Here is a 26,761-nt window from a genome sequence, read left to right on the forward strand (position 1 = left end):
TCACTTTAATTTTGGTTCCTTGTTCCTTCCCTTTGTTTATGACAATGTGGAAAATCATGACTCCACAGGCGGTGTCTTGTGCCAAGGAGGTACCCAACACATCATAGCAAAATGGGAACTGAGCTCCAAAGGTCATATAGGCCAACTCCAAAAGGGATTGAACAGTATAGGAAAGAGGCCGGCAAATATAATTTCTTATCAGTTTAAGTTGGGAAAGGTTGGATATTTTGTTTTTAAATTCTGCTTGTTGCTCAGTGCAACTGAGAAATATAATCCTATTTCAGGTATCAACATACTTAGCCAAAGTCCTAGTCATCTCAACTTCTTTTGTATCATAGTAAACCAGTAAGCAGAAATCCTCTTTCTTCTTCTTTATAATTTTTTATTGTGGTAAAATACACATAAGTTACCACTGTAACCATTTGTAAGTGTACACTTCAGTGGTATTAAATACATTCACACTGTTGTACAACCATCACTACCATCCATGCCTGTAACTCTTTTCATCTTGTAAAACAAACTCTAAACCTACTAAACAATAACTTCCCATTGCCCCTTCCCCCAGCCCGTTAACCACCATGATACTTTCTGTCTTTATGGTTCTGACTACACTACGTACCTCATGTAAGTGGAGTATTTGTCTTTTTGTGACCTACTTCACTTAGCATGTCTTCAAAGTTCTTCCATGTTGTAGTACACTGCAGAATTTCCTTCCTTTCTAAGGCTGAATAATACCCCATTGTGTATATATACCACATTCTGTTTATCCATTCATCAGTTAATGACGGACATTTGGGTTGTTTCCACATTTTAGCTGTTGTGAATTATGCTGTTATAAATATGGGTGTACAAATATCTCTTCAGGACCCTGCTTTCAATTCTTTTGGGTATATACCCAGAAGTAGAATTGCTGGATCTTATGGTAATTCTATTTTTAATTTGTTGAGTAATCGCCATACTGTTTTCCACACTGGCTATACCATTTTATATTCCCATCAACAGTGCACAAGGGTTCCAATTTCTCCACATCCTCGTCAACACTTGTCCTTTTCTGTTTGTTCTAAAGTAGCCACCTTAATGGGTGTGAAGCGGTATTTCAATGTAGTTTTGGTTTGCATTTCCCTAATGATTGGTAATGTTTAGCATCTTTTCATATGCTCATTAGCCATCTGTATTTCTTTTTAGGAAAAATAGCTATTCAAGTCCTTTACCCATTTTTCAATGAAGCTGTTGTTTTGCTGCTGAGTTTTAGAGTTCTCTATATATTCTAGGTATTAATCCCTTATCAGATACATGATTTATAAATATTTTCTCCTATTGTGTGGGTTGTCTTTTTATACTGTGGATGGTGTGGTTTTTTTTTTAAGATACATCGTTTTATTTATTTTTTATTTGTAGGTAATTTATGCAATTTATTTAAGTTTTTATTCAAATTCCAGTTAGGTTACATACAGTGTAGTATTAGTTTCACATGTACAACGTAGTGATTCAATACTTCCCTACAACACCGGTGTTCACCAAAACAAATGCCCTCCTTAATCCCCATCAGCTATTTAACCAATTCACCCACCCACCCCGATAGTGTCTTTTTAAAAAAAAAATTTATTATTATTATTTTTTTAAGTAGACTCCATGACCAACATGGGGCTCAAACTCATGACCCCAAGATCAAGTCGCATGCTCTACCAACGGAGCCAGCCAGGTGCCCCTAACAGTCTCTTTTAATGCACAAATTTTTAAAATTTTAATGAAGTTCAACCTATTTTTTCTTTTCCAAGAAACTATTGCCAAACCCAATGTCATGAAGCTTTTGTCCTATGTTTTCTTCTCAGAGTTTATTGTTTTAGGTCTTACATTTTGGCCCCTGATCCATTTTGAGTTAATTTTTATATATAGTGTTAGGGAGGGGTCCAACTTTATTCTTTTGCATGTGGAGATCCAGTTTTCCCAGCACCATTTCTTGAAAAGACTGTTCTTTCCCCACTGGTCCTGACACCCCTGTCAAAAATCATTTGACCATATATGTGAGGAGCTATTTTTGGCATCTCTATTCTATTCCATTGGCCTATATGTCTGTTTTTTTTTTTTTTAAAGACTTTATTTATTTATTTGACAGAGAAAGTGAGAGCACAAGCAGGCAGAATGGCAGACAGAGGGGGAGTGAGAGAGAAAGACGGAGAAGCAGGCTCTGATAGCCCGACGTGGGGCTTGATCCCAGGACCCCGAGATCATGACCTGAGCCGAAAGCAGATGCTTAATTGACTGAGGCACCCAGGAGCCACTATATGTCTGTTTTTATGCCAATAACACAATGTTTTGATTACTGTAGCTTTGTAGTAATTTTTGAAATCAGGAAGTGTGAGTCCTCCAATTTTGTTCTTTTTCAAGATTGCTTTGGCTATCTGGTCCTTTGAGATTATATATGAATTTTAGGATGGGTTTTCTATTAATAAAAAATGTTATTGGGATTTTGATGGATATTGCATTGAACTTTATTGCTTTGGGGTAGTATTGATATTTTAATAATATTAAGTCTCCCAATCCATGAACATGGATGTGTTTCCATTTTTTTAAAGATTTTATTTATTTGAGAGAGAGAGAGAGAGAGAGAACAAGCAAGGGGCAGCAGACAGAGGGAGGGGGAGAAGCAGGCTCCCCACCGAGCAGAGAGCCCAACATGGGGCTGGATCCCAGGACCCAGGGACCATGACCTGAACCGAAGGCAGACGCTTAACCAAATGAGCCACCCAGGTGCCCTGGAATGTGTTTCCATTTACTTACATCATCTTTAAATTCTTTCAGGCCTCTTTTGCAGTTTTCATTGTCCAAGTCTTTCACCTCCTTCATTCCTAAGTATTTTATTCTTTTTGATGCAATTGTAAATGGAATTTTTTGTAATTTGGGCTACTGACTAGAATCCTTTCAGGACTCCCTCAAACATTTCTTTTGGGACAGGTCTAATGGTCATGAACTCCCTCAGTCTCTGTTTATCTGGGAATATTGTAATTTCTCCCTCACTTCTGCTTTTTATTTTTAAATATTTTATTTTTAATTAATTTCTATACCCCACATGGGGTTCGAACTCACAACCACAAGATCAAGAGTCGTGCACTCCACTGAGCCAGCCAGGTACACCTTCCTCACTTTTGAAGGGAAGTTTTGCTGGATATAGGATTTTTGATTGGGAGTTGTTTTCTTTTAGCACTTTGCATATATCAGCCCACTGTATTCTGGCTTCCAAAGTTTCTGATCAGAAATCTGATAATAGGGGCGCCTGGGTGGCACAGCGGTTAAGCATCTGCCTTCGGCTCAGGGCGTGATCCCGGCGTTATGGGATCGAGCCCCACATCAGGCTCCTCCGCTATGAGCCTGCTTCTTCCTCTCCCACTCCCCCTGCTTGTGTTCCCTCTCTCGCTGGCTGTCTCTATCTCTGTCAAATAAATAAATAAAATCTTTNAATCTGATAATACGGGTGCCTGGGCAACTCAATCAGTTAGGTGTCTCCCTTCGGTTCTGGTCATGATCCCAGAGTCCCGGGATCAAGCCCCTGCTTTTTCCTCTCCCTCTGCTCCTCCCTCCGCTTATGCTCTCTCTCTTACTCACTGTCTCATATAAATAAAATCTTTAAAAAAAACTGATAATATTATGGAGGATCCTTTGTATGTGATGATTCACTTCCTTTTTGCTGCTTTCAAGATTCTCTCCTTGTCTTTTCAAAGTTTGTTTACAAAGTGTCTTAGTCTGAGTCTCTTGAGTTCATCTTACCTGCAGTTTGTTGAGCTTCTTGTATGTTTATAAGTCATGTCTCTCATCAGATTCAGAAAGTGTTCAGCCATTATTTCCTCAAATATTCTCCTTGCCCCTTTCTCTCTCTCTCTCTTTGTCCGGGACTACCACAATGTATATGTTGGTCCACTTAATTGTATCATATAGGTCCTCTAGCTCTGTTTGCTTTTCTTCAATCTTTTTAGTTTCTGTTTCTCACACTTAAAACTTCCATTCTCCCATCTTCAAGTTTGCAGATTCTTTCTTCTGCCTGCTCAAATCTACCTTCAAATCTCTCTAGTAAATTTTTCATTTCAGTTATTGTACGTTTTAGTTCCAGAATTTTTTGGTTTTTTTCTAGGTCTTCTATCTCCTTGTTGATATTTTCATTCATTTTGTTCATACACTGTTTTCTTAATTTTTGCTACACCTTCCTTCAGTTCTTTGAATATTTTAAGACAGTTGTTTTAAAGTCTTTGTCTAGTGAATCTGCCATCAGGTCTTTTTCAGGGTTTCTGTTAATTCATTTTTTCCTTCAAATAGGCCATACTTTGCTGTTCCTTTGTATGCCTTGTGATTTTTTTGTTGTTTCTGAACACTGGGAATTACTTTTTAAAGATTTTTTTAAAAAGATTTTATTTATTTATCTAACGGAGATAGAGATAGCCAGCAAGAGAGGGAACACAAACAGGGGGAGTGGGAAAGGAAGAAGCAAGCTCATAGCAGAGGAGCCTGATGTGGGGCTCGATCCCATAATGCCGGGATCACACCCTGAGCCGAAGGCAGAAGCTTAACCGCTGTGCCACCCAGGCGCCCCTAAAGATTTTATTTTTAAGTAATCTCTACACCCAATGTGGGGCTCAAACTTACAACCATGCTCCATTGACTGAGCCAACCAGGTGCCCTGAACACTAGGCATTTGAAGAATCTACTTAATAAAGCAGTAACTCTGGAAATCAGATTCTACCTCTTCACCAAGCCTTGCTGATTTTTATTATTGTTTTTGTGTTTTTGATTGATGCAGGGTGTCTCTGTGCTGAGGATCAGACTGATGCATAAACTTACTATCTTCTTAGGTCTTTTCTGAAACTTTCCCTGGGCTCACACAGTCACTTGCTAATTTTCTTATATACGCAGTTGTTTTGAGGGCGCTAGTTTTTAATATTTGGCTCCCAAAAGGGGGAAAAGTGAAGAATAAAGGTGGGAGAAGGTGCAGCCCTTTGAAATCCCTTGGAAGTCATTTCAGCCAGATGGAGAGGCGCTTGGAACAATGAGGGGAGGTGCAACAAAAATGGCTACCTACCTCTCCGTCTACACCTCTGAGATCAGAAGCAACAATGAACAATCAGAGCAGCAATCTGATATTTGGAAGACAGGGTCCTTTCTGCCCATCTTAGCTCCCATATGTTGTGTATAAGCTGCTCTAAGAACACATGCACAGCTGCCTGGCTCCTGGCTGGGGGTGGGAAGAGAGTAGCTACTACTGTGCTGAGCTGAAATTGACTAAAATTAATCACAATTTACCTTCTAATCCTTTCCCCCTGTAAGCTGCCTTTAACAGACCCCAGAATTCCAAAATAGTTGTATCAGCCAGATTCTGCCAGTGTAATTGTTGTCTTGGTGGGGAGACCAATTCCTGGTGCTTCTACTCTGCCACCTTCCCAGAATCCCTCTCCTCTCAATAAAATTCCCTGGGACATTTTCCAGTAGGGCCATAAACTAAATTCTGAATCCAAGGACTTTAAAACTGGAACTCTGTATGGTTTATCAGACTCTCTTGTTCTGAAAAGACTGTTGTCAATTAATGCCTTACATAGTGGATTGTCTGCAGAAAGGGGGTGGTAGTGGAACAGCGACAGGGAAGAGGTAATCAGGCTTGAGGATGACACTACTGGTTTTTTAACCCAACCCCCATTCCCAACCCTTCTCCCTTGTCTGCCTCCCACTATAAATGCTGAAAAGCCAGCTACTTCCTCAGCCTCCCATGCAGCGAAGATTACAGCTGTCACACAGTTTAGGCCATAGAAATCTACTGGGGGCTGGGATAAAAGACCGCACTTATGGGAAAGCTTTTGTGTCCTTATAAAGGGGGAACTAAAAGAGGAAAGGTCCTGGTGCTACTTCTTTTCTTTTCTTGCTCATCCTCAGACTGTGAGGCAACAAACTTGAGACTAAAAGGCAAATGCTAAAAATGGTGGAGAAGAAAGGCAGAAAGAACCCAGGTCCTCAATAACCTTGTTTAGCCGCTCGAACAGTCCTAAATCTAGACTTCTTATGTTACAAGTGTTCAAAAGTTTTAATCTACAGGAAGCAGTTGCAGCTGAAACCATTCCTAACCAATACATGATGAATTTCAGGATATATAGATTCTTCCTCATTTTCTATTTAAGGAACCTGAAAATAGAATATGAAAGACAGTATCTCATTCTACATCTTCATGAATATTTATCAGTTGTACCTTAATGCAAAATTCCTTTTTCACTTTCACACAGTATACCAAATAAATTACTTCATCTCATCATCACCTATTGCCACAGGGTTCTTACAAACAATGGCTATACGCTATTCAGGCTTTAGGGAAGGACAAAATGGTAAAAGAGAGGCACCTTGTCATGTTTCTCTTGAACCCAAGGCAGTTAAAGATCCTCTTCAGTAACATATGGAGTTTTAGGTTGACCCACACCTTCTTTTATTCCTGGCTGCCTTTCTCCTTCAAATACCTAATGGCTGGCTCTGCATTAAACTCCAGGGCACTCTTGGGAACTGTGCTTAACCACGAACAACAACAGACCCCATTACCTTTCTTTAGATAGTGGTGACTTACTTGGACGGATTAAATGTTCAACAACTTTACTTTTTTTTTTTTGCTTTTGTTTCAATGTGGCGCTTGAATTCATGACCCTGAGATCAAGACCTGAGCTGAGATCAAGAGTTGGATGCGTAACCACTTAATCAACCTTAACCAACGGAGCCACCCAGGTGCCCCTTTTGCTCAACAAACTTTAAAGGACCAGTGCCTAGGAGCAGAGAAATCCCAGCAGCAATTCAGCAGGGCTTGGAACTGTAAGTTAGGTGGCTAACTGCTTTCTCCATAGCTCCTGCCTAATGGTAGACCTTTTAATATTCCACTTTTCAAATGTATCTACTTAGTTGGAGTACTATTAAAGTTCCAGAAGGGATAACTTTAATTCTTAAGAAAGCAAGGAAAGCTTTGTGGGTCAGAATGATATCACACAGTCCTATTAGGTTCTTTTGGATATTACACATTTATGTTTTTCAATTTCATCTCTCTTCCCAAATTCTTATCAGGATTTTATAAGGTACAGAGTCCTTGAATAAGACATCACTTTGATCTTCTATTTTGCCACATAGTAAGGGTTGTTGTGCCTGGATCTTACATATGGGTGGGAAAGACAAAGATACAGTGTGAACACTGTGGATCTTAACTATCAAAGTTGGGATAATTCATTACATTGTGTTTTTCTCTTGGGCTGATGAAAATTTCATTATGGAAAAAGAATACTCTAAACACTTCTTGGTAACACGGGAGATTCTGAATGCTTACAATGAGCTGAGCGGGGCATGTACTATAAATCACACTACAGAGCCTACAAGAGCTAAAATTCTGCCCCTTTAAGGACTTGTACAATTTGGTACTGTAACAGTTCAGCCAAAAGAAAAACTGAACCCGAAAGAGAGAAAGTGGGACAGAGAAAAAGAGAGGGAGAAAGGGAGGAAGGAGGAAAGGACAAGGGTAGAAGAGACAGGGAGGGAGAAAGAAAGAAAGATGTAGATACCTCAGTCTCCAAAATTTCAAAACTGAGATTTTGAATGGTTGGGGCAAGATTACAAGATTACATTCACTCACTCAAAAAGTATTCCAAAATGCACCAATATGTTTTTGTTTCAAACAAACTATCAAAGCTTAACTGTCCAGAGCCTTAGCAACTACAGAAGAGGTTACAGGCTAATAAAGAAATAGACAAAGATTCAAATGTTTTGGCAAGTCTCTTGAATAAGCTGGAAGCTTGTAAGATGCACTGATTCTGCCTTACCACCTTAATTTGATGCAGAAAGAAATTCTTACCCTGACTTACTGAATACATTCAGCTGGTTATCTTTGTGTCTAACTTGGAAAGCTTTGAAATAAAACCAAGCAAATAGGAAACTCCTTATATTCTGGATTTTTTTTTTTAGCCATACGAGATATTTTTTTGGAATGCTGGCCGCTGAATAGAGGTCTATATTAAAAGAATGCAGGCAGGCAGGGGGAGAGAATGGAGCCTATGCTGCCTACCAGTAACACCTGTCCACATTCTTGACTATCATCGTGATCCACCACAGCAGCAACATTAGGTGCTGGGGAAACTGCCCCTGCTAACCTTTCCAGCCGCATCTCCTGCTGCTCTCTGGCAGTCTGTGCTCCATCAATATCAAGCTACCTGCAGTTTCTCTGAACACAACACGCCGTTTCATTCTTTTGTGTCTGCTGTTCTCTTACATGTGGAATATTCTTCTCTAATGTTCATCTCTACCTTCTCCGCCTGGCAAAAAAAAATTTTCTGGCAAATTTTTATTTACCTAGATACTAAACCAGTTAAAACATCACCTCTTCCAGGAAAATTTCCCTAATGTCTACCAGACCTCTCTGAACTTGCAAATATTTATATTATTATACTTATCATATTACATTGTAATTACATTTTTATGTGTCTGACTCCCTTATGAGACAGTGACTACTTTGCTGTCTTATACATCTTTCTGTCACTAGTATCTAGCATGGTGTCTAGCACGTTGCAGATATTCAAGTATTTTTTTTATTAAATTGAACCCACAAAAGCTAAAAGTCTCACTGAACTGAAAAAATTATTCTTGGGCTAATTTCTGGAAACCTGTCCCCAGTCTTACTCGAGGTTAGAGATACCTGGCAAAATACACAAAGGGAAATGCCTTGATTTTATTCTTACAATAGATCCTTTGTGTGCACCAAGTCTCTCACTAGAGACATTTGTGAAAATCCATATTCAATTTTTGATTGTGGTCTAAAATGATAACAAATTGTTCCAATTATATAGAACCTCCCATCCTATTATATCAGAATGTAGACAAACCAGGAGGTGCTAATGGGATCCTATTAACCTTCATATCACATTACAACAGCCCCATCTGTTAGGGGAAGAGAGGAGAGAAAGGATAAATAAAAAGGCCATTAAGCATACTGATGGATGTCGGGGATGAATGAAGACTCTGGTACTCCTCGTCCTCATTTCTTGGTAACAACTCACTATAGCAAATAGCAGATTTCAACCATAGTGTGGTAGGCTGATAATGATTCCTATTTTAGTTTGCTAGAGCTGCCCTGAAACAACAAATTTGTAGTCTGACAATTCTATAGGTCAGAAGTCTAAAATCAAGGTGTCAGCAGGTCTGGTTCCTTCTGAAGATGTGAGGGAAAACCTGTTTCATGCTCACCTCCTAGCTTCTGATGGTTTGCTAGCAATCTCTGGTGTTCCGTGGTTTGTGGTAGCGTAACTCCAATCTACATGGTGTCCTCCCTGGGTGCACATCTGCGTCCAGTTTCCTCTATGTATAAGGACACCAGTTATATTAGATTAGGGGCCCAATCTACTCTAATATGATCTCATATTAACTAACTGTATCTACAACAATCCTATTTCCAAATAAGGTCACATTCTAAGACAGCTGGGGCTAGGACTTCAACAGGTAAATTTCAGGGGACACAATTCAACCCATAACAGCTCCCAAAGATCTGTCCATGTCCTAATTCCCAGATCCCATGTTACCTATATGATGATTAAACTGAGGATTTTGATATGAAGAGGTTACCCTGGATGATGCAGCTAGGCTCTCTCAGGCATCCTTATAAGAGAAAGGCAAAGGGAGATACAAAGAGGAGACACTGATGTGAAGACAAAAGCAGAGATTGGAGTGATGTGGCCATAAACCAAAAAATGCCGGCAGCCATCAGAAGCTGGAAGAGGCGAGAAAAGGATTCTTATGAGTGCCTCCAGAGAGACTATGACCCTGGCTCACACCTTGATTTCAGACTTCTGGCCAGAAACATTATCAGGAATAAAAAGGGGTATTACATAATAATAAAGGGGTCAAGGGTGCCTGGGTGGCTCAGCTGGTCAAGTGTCCGACTCTTGATTTCATCTCAGGTCATGATCTCAGGGTGCTGGGATCGAGCCTCGTGTCGGGTTCTGCACTCAGCACAGAGTCTGCTTGTCCCTCTCTCTCTGTTCCTCCCCCTGCTCGAGCACTCTCTCTCAAATAAATAAATAAATAAAATCTTTTTAAAAATTAAATTTAGGGGCGCCTGGGTGGCTAGCGGTTAAAGCGTGTGCCTTCGGCTCAGGGCGTGATCCCGGCGTTATGGGATCGAGCCCCACGTCAGGCTCCTCTGCTATGAGCCTGCTTCTTCCTCTCCCACTCCGCCTGCTTGTGTTCCCTCTCTCGTTGGCTGTCTCTATCTCTGTCGAATAAATAAAATCTTTAAAAAAAAATTAAATTTAAAAAAAAGAAAAGAAAAGAAACCACAGAACAATGTCACTCATGAACATGAATGCAAAAATCCTCAACATCAGGGCGCCTGGGTGGCTCAGCTGGTTGAGCATCCAACTCTTGATTTTGGCTCAGGTCATGTTCTCAGGATCCTGGGATCAAGCTCCACACTGGGATCTACAGTCAGTGGGGAGTAGGCTTGAGAATTCTTTCTCCCTCTCCCTCTGCTCCCTCTGCCCCTCCCCCCACTCATGCATGGGTATGCATGTGCTCTGTCTCTAAAAAAAATAAATCTTAAAAAAAAAATCCTGAACAAAATAATAAAGTCCAACAATGTATAAAAAGAATTATGCATCACAACCAAGTGAGATTTATCCCAAGTATGCAAGGATGGTACAACATTCAAAAATTAATGTAATCTATCACATCAGCAGGCTAAACAAGAAAAATCACATGATCATATTAGTAGATGCAGAAAAAACATTTGATAAAATTCGATACTGATGATAAAAACTCTCAGCAAACTAAGAATAGAGAACTTCCTCAAATTGATAAAAGAACATCTCCAAAAAAAGGTACAGCTAACATCATACTTAATGTTGAGAAACTTGAAGCTTTCCCACTAAGATCAGGTACAAGGCAAGGATGTTTCCTTTCACTATTCCTTTTTTTTTTTTTAAGATTTTATTTATTTATTTGACAGAGAGAGACAGTCAGCAAGAGAGGGAACACAAGCAGGGGGAGTGGGAGAGGAAGAAGCAGGCTCCCAGCAGAGGAGCCTGACATGGGGCTCGATCCCAGGACTCCGGGATCACGCCCTGAGCCGAAGGCAGACGCCCAATGACTGCGCCACCCAGGCGCCCCATCCTTTCACTATTCCTTTTCAACATTGTACTGGATGTCCTAGCTAATGCAGTAAGACAAGAAAAGGAAGTAAAAGGTATGCAGATTTGTGAGGAAGAAATAAGACTGTCTTTGCTGGCAGATGGCATAATCATCTATGTAGAAAATCCAAAAGAATCAACAAAAAAAGCCCTCCTGAAATTAATAAGTGATTGCAGTAAAGTTGCAGGATACAAGGTTAATATTTAAAAGCCAACTGCTTTTTTTTTTTTTTTAAGATTTTTATTTATTTATTTGACAGAGAGAGAGAGACCGCACAAGCAGGGAGGGGGAGTGGCAGGCAGAGGGAGAAGCAGGCTCCCCACTGAGCAGGGAGCCCGACATGGGGCTCAATCCCAGGGCCCTGGAATCATGACCTGAGCCAAAGGCAGATGCTCAGCCAACTGAGCCACCCAGGTGCCCCAAGACTTATTTATTTTAGAGAGAGAGAAAAAGAGAGCAAGTGTGAGTTGGGGGAGGGAGAGAGGAAAAAGGAGAGGGAGAGAATCCCAAGCAAACTCCCTGCTGAGCATGGGGCCCAACCCCATGACCCTGAGATCATGACCTGTGCCAAAATTAAGAGTCAGACACCCTAATAACTGAGTCACCCAGGTGCCCCTCGACTGTTTTTTTACATACCATCAATGAACAAGTAGAATTTGAAATTAAAAACACAATACTGGGGGCGCCTGGGTGGCACAGCGGTTAAGCGTCTGCCTTCGGCTCAGGGCGTGATCCTGGCGTTATGGGATCGAGCCCCACATCAGGCTCCTCCGCTATAAGCCTGCTTCTTCCTCTCCCACTCCCCCTGCTTGTGTTCCCTCTCTCACTGGCTGTCTCTCTCTCTGTCGAATAAATAAATAAAATCTTTAAAAAAAGAAAATAAAAAATAAAAAAATAAAAACACAATACTATTTACATTAGCATCCCCCAAAAATGAAATACTTAGGTATAAATCTAACAAAATATGTACAATATCTCTATGAGGAAAATTACAAAACTCCGATGAATGAAATCATAGAACTAAATAAATGGAGAGATATTCCATGTTCATGGATAGAAATACTTAATACTGCTAAGATGTCAGTTCTTCTCAACTTGATATACGGATTCAATGCACTCCCAATCAAAATCCCAGGAAATTATTCTGTGGATATCAACAAACTTACTCTAAAGCTTAAATGGAGAGGCAAAAGACCCAGAATAACCAAAACAATACTGAAAGAGAACAATGTTGATGGACTGACACTACTTAACTTCAAGATATACTCTAAAGCTACAGTAATCAAGACAATGTAGTATTGGTGAAAGAACAGACAAAAAGATGAACAGAACAGGATAGAGAGCCCAGAAGTAGACCCTCGTAAACATAGTCAACTGATCTTTAACAAAGGAGCAAAGATAATCTTTTCAACAAATGGTGCTGAGACAACTGGACACTCATATGCAAAAAAAAAAAAAAAGAAAAAAGAAAAAAGAAACTAGACACAAAAATTAACTCAAAATGGTCATAGACATTAATGTAAAAGCCAAACTATAAAACTCCTAGAAGTTAGCAATGCCTGGGTGGCTCAGTCTGTTAAATATCAGACCTTTGATATCAGCTTAGGTCTTGATCTCAGGGTTGTGAGCTCAAGCTCCTTGTTGGTCTCCATGCTCGGTGTGGAGCCTACTTAAAAAAAAAAAAAAAAAAAAAAAAAAAAAAAAAAAAAAAAAAAAAAAAAANGAAGGTAACATAGAAGAAAACTTATATAATCTTGGGTATGGTGATAAAATTTTTAGATACAATACCAAAGGCACACAATTCATGAAAGAAATAATAAGACACACTTGTTAAAATTAAAAACTTCTGCTCTGTGAAAGCCAGTATTAAGGGAATGAGAAAGCAAGCCACAGACTGGGAGAAAAAATTTGTGAAAGACACATCTGATAAAGCGAAATATATATCCAAAATATACAAAAAACCCTGAAAACTCAATAAAAAGAAAACAAACAAGTGAATTAAAGAATGGGCCAAAGGTGCACCAGCGTGGCTCAGTTGGCTGAGTGTCCAACTCATGATTTTGGCTCAGGTCATGATCTCATGGGTCATGGGATCAAGCCCCATGTTGGGCTCCCCATTCAGCAGGAAGTCTGCTTGAGATCCTCTCTGTCTGCGCCTCCCTCCAGTCGTGCTTGCTGGCTTGCTCTCCCTCTCTCAAAGAAATAAATGAATTTAAAAAAATGGGCCAAAGACCTTAACAGACAGCCCACCAAAGAAGATATACAGATGGATATAGATATACATATGAAAAGAGCTCCACACCACATGTCATCAGGAAAACACAAATTAAAACAATGACATACTGCTACATACTTATTCAAATGGCCAACATCCAGATCACTGACAACATCAAATGCTGATAGGGGTGTTAAAGAATAGGAACTCTCTCATTCATTGCCGGTAGGAACGCAAAATGGTACAGCCACTTCGGAAGAGAGTTTGGCAGTTTCTTAGAAACTAAATATAGTCTTACCATGTGATCTAGCAATCACACTCTTTGGTATTCATCCAAACCAACTGAAAACTTATGTCTACACAAAAACCTGCACATGAATTTTTATAGCAGCTTTACTCATAATTGCCAAAACCTGGAAGCAACCAAGATATCCTTCAGTAGGTGGATGGATAAATAAACTGTGGTATGTCCAGACAATGGAATATTATTTAGCACTAAAAATAAATGAGGTATCAAGCCAAGAAAAAAAATGGAGGAAACTTAAATGCATATTACTAATGCATATTAAGTGAAAGATGCCAATCTGAAAAGGCTATATACCGTATGATTCCAACAAAATGGCTTTCTGAAAAAGGCAAAATGGTAGAGATAGTAAAAAGATCAGTGGTTGCCAGGGGACAGGAGAATAGCACCGAGGATTTTTAGGGCAGTGAAAATATTCTATGATAATATAATGATGGATACATGTCATTATACGTTTTCCCAAACCCATCAAAGCTACAACACCAAGAGTGAACCCTAAAGTAAACTACGGACTCTGGGTAATGATGATGTATCAGTGTAGGTTCACCAGTTACAGTAAACATACCACTCTAGAGGGGGATGCTGATAATGGCTGAGGCTACGTACCTGTGGAGACAGGGGAATCTCTGTACCTTCCTCTCAACTTTGCTGTGAAACTATAATAGCTCCAAAAAAATAAAGCCTTAAAAAAAGTTGAAAATGACTAAAATAAATAGCTTGATGCATGCTTACACTCACAGAGTGCTCAGAAAAGAGCCTGAAAAATTAAGCCTAGAGTACTCATTGCTTATTATTTATTCTAAGACAGAAAAGCATAGCATAGCAGAAAGTCCACTTCCAAGCAAGAACTGTCTCTTTGATAGAGCTCCGATCCAATTATGCCCTAGCCGCTGATTTTTCTATCACCACTTCCCCTTTGTTTCAGAGACACATCCATGACCTTCTGTTCATGCGGTAGAGGAAGAAATTGCTTCCCAGACAGCTTAGCCCGCTATATTTTACTAGATAAAGAAAAAACAAAAAGTCATTCGACTCTGACAAGCCGATTACTGTCTATGGAGGAGCAAAATGTCTCCCTTAGGACTAAGGAAATAGCCAACAAGGTACAATATGCTCAAACCTTTAACCACCGCTCTGCCAAGAGCTGCTACATATGTGCACACTACTCTCTCCTCTGAGGAGTCACATGCACAGAACTGAGTACAAGCCTCCATAAGGAGGCTGGCTGGCTGTAGTTTCAAATGCATACAAAGTGAAAGAACGCTGAAACAAGTCTCCTCTTTCCACTTTTGCACTGCCTTATCTAGATAAAAATTAGAAGAAAAGAAAAGGCTGAAGAGGGGATAGCTAAATTGTTTCATCTATACGGTGCCTTATAAAACAAATTTAGACACCTAGGCCCCTGAAAATTTTAGAGTAACTACTTTTATTGTCCCCTCCCAATACAGCCTGAGTGGTCCAGAGCCTCTTCCTCAGTCCTAAGAAATACCTGAAATTGAAGTAAAATGACAAATGCCTGACATTATGAACATAATACAGAATAAAAAAAAAATCAATGCACACAGATTGTTACTGTTTAAAATAATGATGCTCACCGAAGTGACAAGTGTCTGTAATACTATCTGTTCACTCTGGTATTCTAAAGATTTTATTTATTTATTTATTTTACAGAAAGAGAGAGAGAGCATGAGTGGGGAGAGGGGCAGAGGAAGAAGAGAATCCCAAGCAGACTCTGCACTGAACCTGATGTGGGGCTTGATCTCAGGACCCTGAGATCATGATCTGAGCTGAAATCAAGAGTCGGGTGTTTAACCGATTGAGTCACCCAGGTGCCCCTCACTCTAGTAATTTAGAGCAAAGTCCACCTATACACCCCTCCTAAGATCTTTATAGCTCCACTGAAAACTTTTTTTTTTTTTTAAGATTTTATTTATTTATTTGACAGTCAGAGAGACAGCCAGAGAGAAAGGGAACACAAGCAGGGAGAGTGGGAGAGGAAGAAGCAGGCTCCCAGCGGGGCTCGATACCAGAACGCCGGGATCACGCCCTGAGCCGAAGGCAGATGCTTAACGACTGCGCCACCCAGGTGCCCCACTGAAAACTCTTTTTACTTGATTCAAATAACTCATGCCAATAAAAGGATTTGTTGTTTGGTTTTTGGTTTTGTTTTATTTCCTGATCAGTGATCTTGAGAACAGAGACACAAAAAGGAAGTAACTGAAGCTTAGTATTAAAATGCAGGCTTTTGGGACACTTGGGTGGCTCAGTCGTTTAAGTGTTTGCCTTCAGCTCAGGTCATGATTCCAGGGTCCTGGGATCAAGCCCCATGTCAGGCTTCTTGCTCAGCAGGGAGCCTGCTTCTCCCTCTCCCTCTGCCTGCCCCTTCCCCCTGCTTGCACCTTCTCTCTGTCAAATAAAAAAATAAAATCTTCAAAGAAAAATTTTTTTTAAAGATTTTATTTATTTATTTGACAGAGATAGAGACAGCCAGCGAGAGAGGGAACACAAGCAGGTGGAGTGGGAGAGGAAGAAGCAGGCTCATATGGGAGGACTGATGTGGGGCTCGATCCCACAACGCCGGGATCACGCCCTGAGCCGAAGGCAGACGCTTAACCGCTTTGCCACCCAGGCGCCCCAAAGAAAATTTTTTTAATTAAAAAAAAAAATGCAGGCCTTAAAAAAAAAATCATCCACCCTATTAAGCTGCCACTATCTATCTGATAACCTCTTACGAGTCAAGCTTGTAGTCTCTGTTTGATAGGGTGCTGCTCTGAATCAACTTTTCTCTGCAATTACAGTTTTAGAAGGACGCATACACCCTGAGACACACACACACACGGACATACATGCATACACACAACTAACTGGGTGTCAGAGGCACCCAGCAAAATAAACAAATGAGATCTCTGACATCTAGAGTGATCGTTTTGGTAGTCCGTGACCTTGCCCAGTAAGGCATTCTCAGCTCTGGAGCCAAGATTTTGACTTCTTGGTCAGAGGTAGAAAAGGTAAGACTTCAGTCAGATATTCCCTGCAGTTGAATGCAGAGTTAGTTTCACATAGTCCACAGTTATACAATGAATCATTATCAGAATCAAAAAGGAAAATACATATTTTAAGCAGCCTTCCAATAAAATATAAAGACAGTCAGACAAAACATACAAAGAATACTTGTACTATAAATGTCAACCATGAGACTCTCCAATCTCTTTCAATCCTTTGTGTACTTCCACTTATTTGTATCACAAATTATTTCACGTAAATATTTCCATATATCTATTTAGCCACAGATTTTCACTTCTAATGATAAATGAGAGGTCCACTGCATTAATGCACCACAAGGGAAAAGAAAGACCAGACACATGGAAGTGCTATGAAATCAAAGAAGAGGATATAAGATCTGAGTAGAGAAGAATTTTATTATTCAATAAAATTCAGGGAAGACCCTCCATGCAGTTGTATGCCCAAAGCTTCAGAGGATAAAAAAGCTAGCTGTCACCAGGCAAAACACACATCTCACTACACCATTAACCAACTTCTAGCCATACCCTAATTTCACCTTACTCATATTTCCTCTTGTTACCAATCAGTATGGCAGCCACTATAACCAAAGCCCCACTATTACGTGACACTACACAGAGCAAGATACCAGTTGCATCTAGGAGCCTACAGGCATAAAACTAAGAATGGGAAGAAGGGAATATGAGTTAGGAAGGAACCCAGTCTAGAATTCACAAAGATGACACCACAATGCTTTTTTGGGCCTATTAGTGGAGGATGCTGAAGTCAAGATGTTTAGGTCCCAGTTTTCTAGTCCTGTCTGCCTTTCTGGTTGGTCAAGAATTCATTTTCTTTCTCATCTTAAAATCATGTCCCTGCTACAAAAGTGGTTGTTTACCTCAGAGAGAGTTAGCCACATCTCAGCAGCATTCCCAAGCAGATAAAAAACCATTACAGATTAAGGCTGAGGCAGTTGCAGAGAGGTCCCTTCATGTGAGTAAGAATTCTTATCTTTTGGTACAGGTCAAGCTCAGTTATAGATCCAGCTCTCTCTGGTATAGCAGCCAAATGCCTAGATCAGTAATAAACTGTAGCCAGGACTCACTTAACTGGTTGCACTGGGACCATTTACCAAAAAACTATGTATTCTCTCTTTTCTTCCCCCTAGGCTAGATGAGCATATTTACATGCACAGGGAGAATAATAAGAAACCAATTTAAGCTAGTAGTTAAGAGTGCTAGTCTGGGGGTGCCGCCTGGGTGGCTCAGTCTTTAAGCGTCTGCCTTCGGCTCAGGGCATGATCCCAGCGTTCTGGGATCGAGCCCTGCATCAGGCTCCTCTGCTGGGAGCCTGCTTCTTCCTCTCCTACTCCCCCTGCTTGGGTTCCCTCTCTCGCTGGCTGTCTCTCTGTCAAATAAATAAAATCTCAAAAAAAAAAACAAAAGTGCTAGTCTGGAATCTATCTGGGTTTGTATAATAGCTCCATCACAAAATACTGTGTGGCCTTGTACCAGTTACTCAGTCTCTCTGAGCCTTAGCTTTCTCATCTGTACCAACAGGGATAATATTATATCCTCCCTCAGGGGATTTCTAGGATTAAATAAAACAGTTATCTATAAAGCCCTTTTGTACAGTACACAAGAGCTCAGTTAGCTGTTGTATTACTGCTATAGCTGTTATTATTATTACATAAATAAAGTTAAGCAATTTTCTTTGTATTTTGTTCTCTCCCATTCCCCGCATCTGATCCTTGGCTGGAGTATAATTTTCCACATTATATAAACATAACGTTTCCTCTAAGTTGTATGTGTAGTGTATGTATACATAAGCTGTCGGTCTGCACTAATTGATATTAATCTGAACATCATGTGATAGACCCTTCCATAGGCTAATGTTCATTTTACCACAGAGTCAATTCAGCTCAATAAGTAGGGAAACTAAATTAGCATTGAGGTCAAGACTGCAGCCAAGTCTAGAAGGTGAAGAGTCACTATCTCTATGAAAAGAGATCTTACCCAATACTAGGGAGTTAGAATTCTAAGTAGTTAGGAAGCTTGAATCCTAGAACTAGAGAAATCAGTTCACTCTCCTTCCCTCATATTTTATCAATATAAATTTTCCAGGGCGGGAAAAAGAGGAAATGTCTCTCTTTTTTTTTTTAAAGATTTTATTTATTTATTTGACAGAGAGAGACACAGTGAGAGAGGGAACACAAGCAGGGGGAGTGAGGGAGGGAGAAGTAGGCTTCCTGCTGAGCAGGGAGCCCGATGCAGGGCTCGATCCCAGAACCCCCAGGATCACAACCTGAGCCAAATGCAGACGCTTAACGACTGAGTCACCCAGGCACCCCTAATATCTCTCTTTCTATCCAAAAAGAATTAAGTTGCTTCTAGCGTTTATTAAGGCCCTTAAGATTTATATTTCTCAACTAGCTTCTAATAAAAGGAAGTTGAAATAGCCCAATACAAAACTAAGAAGTAAATCTGTGTATCTTTGACATCCTCATAAGTTGCCATGTCTCCTTTGCTCAGGAACCATTCCACCTAAGCCAGTCCTCATCTACTATCCCCTAGCCCAAGTACAAACTTCTATTCCTTTATGTAGCCAATATTACATCTGTGGTTAAGCTGATTTATACTAAAGCGTGAACGACAGCTCCCATACTTTTCTAGTAACTTATTAGTTTACACTAATCTTTAACTAATGTAGAAGTACAGAGGATTACTTTAAGATGTGGAATCTTTCTTATTTACCTTTAAATTGCACTGACTTTTTTCAGTCACATATAAGGCTACCCATGGGAGGAATGGAAAGGACACTTTATTGTACTCAACCTCATCAAAGGAAAAGGGATCATGGGGTCTACTTCTTCTTGCTTTGCTCAGCCCTAATACCTTCATTCTCCAGATGTAGCCCGTTCAATGTTCATTCTACCCTTGCTCCCAACACCTAGAACCAGTAAAACCGTCACTAGGCAAGCCAAATCTTTTAACATCAGAGATTCCCAAAAGACAAGAAAAGCTGCCACCTTAATCTCCCTGGAGAGATTCTTGGGACTTTTAGAGGGACCTTGGAGCTGTAACCTTAAATGTTTAATTTTCTCTCCCCCTTTCTCCATCTATTCCTAATAACATGGTTATCTGCTCACAACTTTAAAGAATTAGAGGACTGCATGATTCTAACTATATGACATTCTGGAAAAGGCAAAACTATGGAGACAGTAAAAAGATCAGTGGTGGGGTGCCCGGGTGGCTCAGTAGGTTAAGCATCCCACCCTTGATTTCGGCTCAGGTTATGATCTTGGGGCTGTGAGATCAAGCCCCGCATAGGGCTCTGCACTCAGCAGGAAGTCTGCTTGGGATTCTCATTCTCTCTCCCTCTCCCTCTCTCTCCCTCTCTCCTCTGCCCCTCCCCCCATTCACACACGTGCACACACACGTGCACACACCCACACACACGCTCTCTCTCTCAAATAAATAAATACATCTTAAAAAAAATAAAATATTAAAAAAAAGATCAGTGGTTACCAAGGACTGGGGGTAGGAGTGGGGAGGAATGAATAAGTGGAACACAGGGGATTTTTTAGGGCAGTGAAGCTCTTCTCTATGATACAATAATGGTGGGGACATGTTATACATTTGTTAAGACCCATAGAATGTACAACACAAAGGTTAAACCCCAATGTAGCTTATGGACTTCAGTTAATATTAACATATCAATACTGGCTCATCAGTTATAACAAATGTACCACACTAACATAAGATACAATAGCAGAGGGGCTCCTGGGTGGCTCAGTCTGTTAAACATCTGCCTTCAGCTCAGGTCATGATCCCAGCACCCTGGGATCAAGCCCTGCATCAGGCTCCCTGCTCAGTGGGAAGCTTGCTTCTCCCTCTCCCTCTGCTGCTGCTCCCCCTGCTTGTGCTCTCTCAAATAAATAAATAAATAAGTAATACATACATACATACATAAATACATAAATAAAATCCTTGACAAAAGATACGGTAGCAGGGGAGAATAAGGAGGGAATATGGGAACTCTCAGTACGTTCTACACAATTTTTTTTAAAGGTTTTGTTTACTTGGGAGAGAGCGCAAGCTACAGAAAGAGAGAGAGAGAGAGAGCACAAGCGGAGGAGGGGGCAGAGGGAGAGGGAGAAGCAGGGAGTCCGACGCAGGGCTCGATCCCAGGACCCCAGGACCATGACCTGAGCCAAAGGCAGATGCTTAACTGACTGAGCCACCTAGGCACCCCTGCACTTAATTTTTCTGTAAGTGTAAAACTGATGTAAAGAATAGTCTATTATTTTTTTTAATTAGAGGAAACACTGGTTAATAATAATCCCCACCAGGTACAATGACTAATAAGAGCCAAGATAAGCCGTACAAGAAGGCGGCAAAAAGTAAAAAAATTAGACTATAGCGCGTAATCACAAACTAGACAGGGTGATAACTAAAGGCAAGGAAAGAGGCTTGAGGAAGTGAGAGAAGGAGAGAGAGACAACTCTCCCATCATTTTTATAATGACTTGTGTGCAAAAAAACTGAAGCAAATGTTATCTCCCTCAGAGAAAGAGAAGAGAAACCAAGCTTATAAGGGGTACTGAGATAGGTGGCAGAAAAATTACCACCATTAAGCCTCTGGCATACTTACAAGTGTCACCCTGACGCCTCTCCCTGTGGCTAAGAAATCAGAGCTTGTCATTGTAACCAAGTCTGCAACCTGTGCTGGTGCCAATCTTTATGGTAAATTGAGGCATTTTTCAAGAAAATCAAGGGATAATTGCCCAGTATCAAAAGAAGATCTGACCCTTGGGAGGAGAAAGGAAGTGTTCCTTTTGCCACAGGATGATTCTCTCTGGAATAACATAAATGGCTCTTCAAGAGACTATGTCTCTGATAAGCGGAGCTGCAACTCTGCAGCCAATCTGCCAAATGCCGAACAGAGCACTCAGCTTTCCGCAATGACTCAAAGGACACGGCAAGGCTGCAGATTTATTCTGCTGACTTTCCCCGCAGAACTACTCAAGTTTTTCAAAGGCAAAAAAGAAGAACTCTTTCCTTCAACCCAGGGAATTGCAAATTCCACCTGGGATCTAAAGACAGAACTGTTTGCTCAAAATCTGACATCATCGATGTGAGCAAGGAGATCTAAAAGCTGGAATGATGGCTGGCAATTTTGGTCTTTAGAGCAGAAGTTGGTTCAGCTCTTCAATCTGCCAGCAGAATCAGCAGCCACACAGGGCACATGGTGTGCCAGACTGGGAATGGGCTAATTTCAAAATTCATTCTCACTCTCTCTGTACTTTAAACGGCAATTGCGAATAGTCCAGATTCCTACCAAAGCACAATCTTGGGTGGTGTATTTCACCGCAGAAAGAAATTTCAAAGTAAAAACACAAAGGCACTATTACAAAGAGATAAACCCCAAACCTTCCATCTTTTCTCTGCAATGTCTTCCTTCTTGAAATCTTACCCTTAACCTGATAATTTTTGAGGGATTTAAAAAGCAAAATCTATCTACAATAAACTATTACTAGCAGCATTCCTCCCTCACAATTTGTATGTCATTTCTTCAAGATGAGATTTTGAAAGAGAAAAGCTTTCTACATTTCCTAAGTCAAAAGTAACAGCCATGTGCTATGATTTATAGGACAGTCCCTCTATGGTTAAATAGATTCAACCCTCAAAAGACAAAAGAAAACCAGGCTTGAGAATTAATATATGCAATTTCTATTTGAAACCTTTTTTATTTTAAGATAAACAAAGATTTTTAAACACTAAAATTTAGAGATAATCAGTTCTATTTTGATTTTTTAGAATGTTCCTTGCCGTACTGAGCACATACCCTGGAACAGGAACTGGAGCATGGGCAGTAGTAATAGCAAAATACAGCACAGAAAATTATAAACAGAAAATCAGAATAAGATTTTTTCCCCAAAAAACAAAACACATAACTCCTTTTCCAAAAACAAATGAAAAGAGGACAAAAATAGAGATGTTTTGCTTTATAAATAACACTGGAAAACAATGAATATGTTAAATATTTAGACATAACCAAAAGTCTAAAGATTTGGCTAAGTGAAATTTAGCTAAGTGGTTACCAACGTTTGCAACTGTAACCCTTTCAAAGGGGTTTATCATTTGGTTATAAAGAGTCAATTAAGGTAAAAACTTGGCTCTTCCCTAACTCCAAATGAAGGGGCTTCTCTTGTACTGTAAATCCAATTTAAAAAGGACATTGTGTTTTAATATAAGTCACTGGCATATGGTTAAAAAGCTTAAGTTTGTCCAGTTACATCCTTTGAGCAGAACATTGAAGCTCTCTTTCCTCTCCTATGAAAGAGCTTCCAGAGAGCATCTCTTGCACCTTGTTCATAATGCACAATTTATCGGCATTTTGTTTCCTTTCTAAATGGCCGGGAGGGAAGAAGAGCTCCACAGCCACTGTTTGTGGTTAGTAATGGCGCTTTTACTTGTCATTGTACAAAGCCTCTTAAATATTTACAACAGACAGCAATATCTAGTCCTAAACACCCAGTTGTGAGTTTGAATTTTTTTAGAAATAAATCTATGACAAGTTTTCCCCAGCAAAACGCCAGAAGACTTTACTAACAGCTTCAAGAGACCCAGCGGGTCCAGAGGAGCAGTTACAGGCCATCTGGTGATTACTTATTATTATTTATACAGCACTGTAGATGTACACACAGATGTGTTATGAATCCACATACAGAGTAGGCCCTAACAAGGGCTTCAGACGAAATGCGACTGCTGAGCAAGTCAATCTGCATTAAAGAGACACACTAACCAGAAAGAGGGAACACACTGGCTCTTCTTCAATCTGCCGCATTAGCTGGAAGAGTATTGGATAAGAGAATGATGAATTCTATATAATGATGACACTATCTTGTAAGTTAACAACCTAGCTATATGTGGTTTGCAGGGGTGGCAAAAGAGGGACTAACGAAGGACAGACTCTCAGATCCAGAAGATACTTTATTAACTCGGCAGTTTATAAAAGAAGGGACTAGGAAACAGCGTCTCTCCCGAGTTAGGAAGAACTGAGATACAAAGAAACAGGATTTTATTTTTTTTCTACCAGGAATGCTCTGAGAACAGTTTCTGGGCTCCCATTCCAAATATTAAGTCATACCAAAGGAAAACAAGAGTGAATAACTGAAAAATTTCATCTTAATTTCTTGGGTATAGCTCTAATTAGGTTCATACAGCCTCCCCCATCTCTACCCCCGGGCAGAGCAGGGATGCTTTTAATCTACTATGTTTTTAGTAACATAATAATAACGGTAACATAAAAAGCTAAAATCACCAAACACATGTTTCTAAAGGCAAGTGTCAAGAGTGCCAGATTGGACATTAAAAACACATTTAATTCCTTGTTCTTAATACATTTACATTTTTTAAAATCCTAGTCCCAATTTTGTCCACACGCTGCATAACGGTGGTCTACTTCCATCACAAGGGTTCATAAAACTGTAGCATACTCAGAGTGGACTGAAAAGTTATTGCAAAATCAACATATTACAAAAAATAAGGTTAGCATTTGGCCTAATTGTGTATAATGCAGTGTATTTTCAGCTGCCTGACAGCATGCAGGCACTCTTACCAGATGGGAACTGGATGAATTATTGAATGAAATATGAATTATTAAATAAAAATTTGAATTTTTTTAAACTCTTGGCAGGGGGTGAGGAAGAAAGGCTTATTTGTTTGCCTGAAATTGCCCTCACCTGTCGAAGCATGTAAAGACGGTATATACCACCATAAATGGCATTTACCTATCAGAGCCATTTCTTTCTTCCTTTGTTATTCTCCAATTCAAGATGCTCCCCTGACATAAAGAATTAGTAATCGGCACCAATCCATTCTTCCTCCTTTTCTTTTGTGTTAATGGCAGGTAATAGGGAAACTTGCCAAAGAGACAGAATTAAAAATCCAGAGGCCCATAGTACCAGTATGGCCCACTTAAAGAGAAGGCAGGGATAAAAGAAAAAAAATCTCTATAGATTTGTGTTACATAGGCAATAAAACATACACCTTTGTAGCATGCCAGCATTTAACCAATCATAGAAGCTATTTGTTGCCTCATATATTACAAAGCAATAGAGATTTAAGGGATAATGTTCATGGAGGCAGAGGATACGAAGCAATAAACAGCACTGGAGGTTGGTTAAATGCCAAGTGAAGCCAGGACTACAGCACCATAAACATTACTCCTATTACATGACACGATAAGGAGGTACAAGAACTTGCCCTCAATCCCACCACAACGAGGGCTCTACTGCCGTTCTTGGCCTTAGAAAGGGAAAGCAGGCCCTGGAGGTCTATGAGCTAGTTATGTGTTTCACGTCTCAGATATGAACAGAACCTCAACCTGAACCTAAATGTCCTCTGGGAGAAGAAAAGATCTGGTAGTAGATATCCTTAGGGGGAAAAAAGAGTAACAGCCCCTCAGGTCACACTGAACAGAGAAATAATCACAAGATTTTTCCTTAAAAGGACAGAGTGGATACAGAGGTAGTTATGACAGAAATCTTCCTCAATGGATAATAATGGGATGATCCTGTCCATTAGAAGTATCTCCTCAGAGGAAAGGTGTTCCTGCTCTTAAAGAAACAGACATTCTAAGTAATAAGCTTATATGATCAGCTTCCGCTCAAAGGCTTAGTTATGGCAACCAGAAGGACTACTTAAATCTGCATAATTTGTACTGCAGAACAGTGTCATGTTCCCGAGAGGAAGGTACAGGAATATGGAATTTGTTGACTCCTAGTAACAAAAACTGGACAAAAAGCACCCAAAAGGTAAGTTACCTAACTGCATTTACAAATTCAAGATTACTGTCAGAAACATAGTACAGCTGACCCTTGAACAACACAGGTCTGAACTGCACAGGTCCACCTATATGTGGATTTTTTTTCGATAAATATACTACAGTACTGTAAATTTTCTCTTCCCGACAATTTTCTCAACATCTTCTTTTCTCTGGCTTACTCCAAAGTGAGAATACAGTATATAGTACTAAAACACACAAAATATGGGTTAACCAACTGTTTATGTTATCGGTAAGGCTTCAGGTCAACAGTAGTTAGTAGTTAAGTTTTTAGGGAGTCAAAAGTTACATGCAGATTTTTAACTCCCTCGGGTCCTCCTAACCCCTCCATTGTTCAAGGGTCAACTGTAGTTTTTCCTGCTTCCACAAACAATAGAACAATTTTACAATCCACCTTTAAATAAAAATGTCCCCAAAAGCATCAAAAACTTAAAAGACTACCTAAATTCAGCACCAAACTATACTTCTATTTTAATAACACAGAAGGAAAGCCATTTTATAGTCATCATGGTTTTAATTAGATGCTGTCTTGTAAACATTTCACAAACCCAAACCCCTCAAATCCAACCCAACCCTTTGCCACAGGGTATCTGGGGTACTGTTGCCTTAACAACACTAACGCATTCCCTGGAGGCAGCTCTATTAACTATTCCTGCTACCACATTCTATAGGGAGGTATTAGCAAGAATATTGCTTTCCCTAAATTCCTCTTCATGAGAGTGATGAGGCCTCAAGAGAAACAGGGTCTCAACAAGGGAATAGGGATGAGAGGGCTCAAAACACCCCATCATCTGTCTTTTCAGATAAGAATGCAGAGAATACAACCTTCAGCAGCCATCTTTCTTTTAAAAAAGTGCATGCAGCATATTTAGAATTCAGCTGTGTCACATCAGACTTACTGTTGGGAAGTGGATCATGAACAGAATCCAAAAATAACAGCCATTAAAGACCTAGCAACCAAAACATGTTTACGTATCCATTGAAAGCCTGGTGGTTTTGATTATATGGTGGACAGCATAATCCACTAGTCTATTTTAGGTGAATTTTCCTTTCACCTTCCCTTAATATTAAGGCATAGGAGGGTTTCTGAGTTTAGGGGTACATAGGGTAAAAGTCTGGGCAGAGAACAGATACTGAAATAATGTAAGATTCCTATAGTTTTTGTCTGTTGGTTGGTTTTTTAAGGATCAGTCTCTTTTTTTTTTTTTTTCTTTTTTT

The 26,761-nt window shown here is 40.0% G+C and overlaps 1 protein-coding gene across 11 annotated transcripts in view; it reads right to left on the reverse strand.

Moving 5' to 3' along the window:
- The window catches only part of LOC100475488 (cyclic AMP-dependent transcription factor ATF-7), an 86,292-nt gene that overhangs the window by 37,352 nt on the left and 22,179 nt on the right, over positions 1 to 26,761 (reverse strand). The window contains exon 1 of one of the 11 annotated variants that reach the window (XM_034644752.1): positions 9,238 to 9,348. The exons of the other annotated variants lie outside the window; for them this stretch is intronic. The gene's annotated coding sequence lies outside the window, so the exon portion shown is untranslated. Of the gene's footprint in view, positions 1 to 9,237; positions 9,349 to 26,761 lie in introns of those variants that run through there. 11 annotated transcript variants of the gene reach the window in all.

This window comes from Ailuropoda melanoleuca, chromosome 16, assembly GCF_002007445.2.
Source record: "Ailuropoda melanoleuca isolate Jingjing chromosome 16, ASM200744v2, whole genome shotgun sequence".
Lineage (NCBI taxonomy): Eukaryota > Metazoa > Chordata > Mammalia > Carnivora > Ursidae > Ailuropoda > Ailuropoda melanoleuca.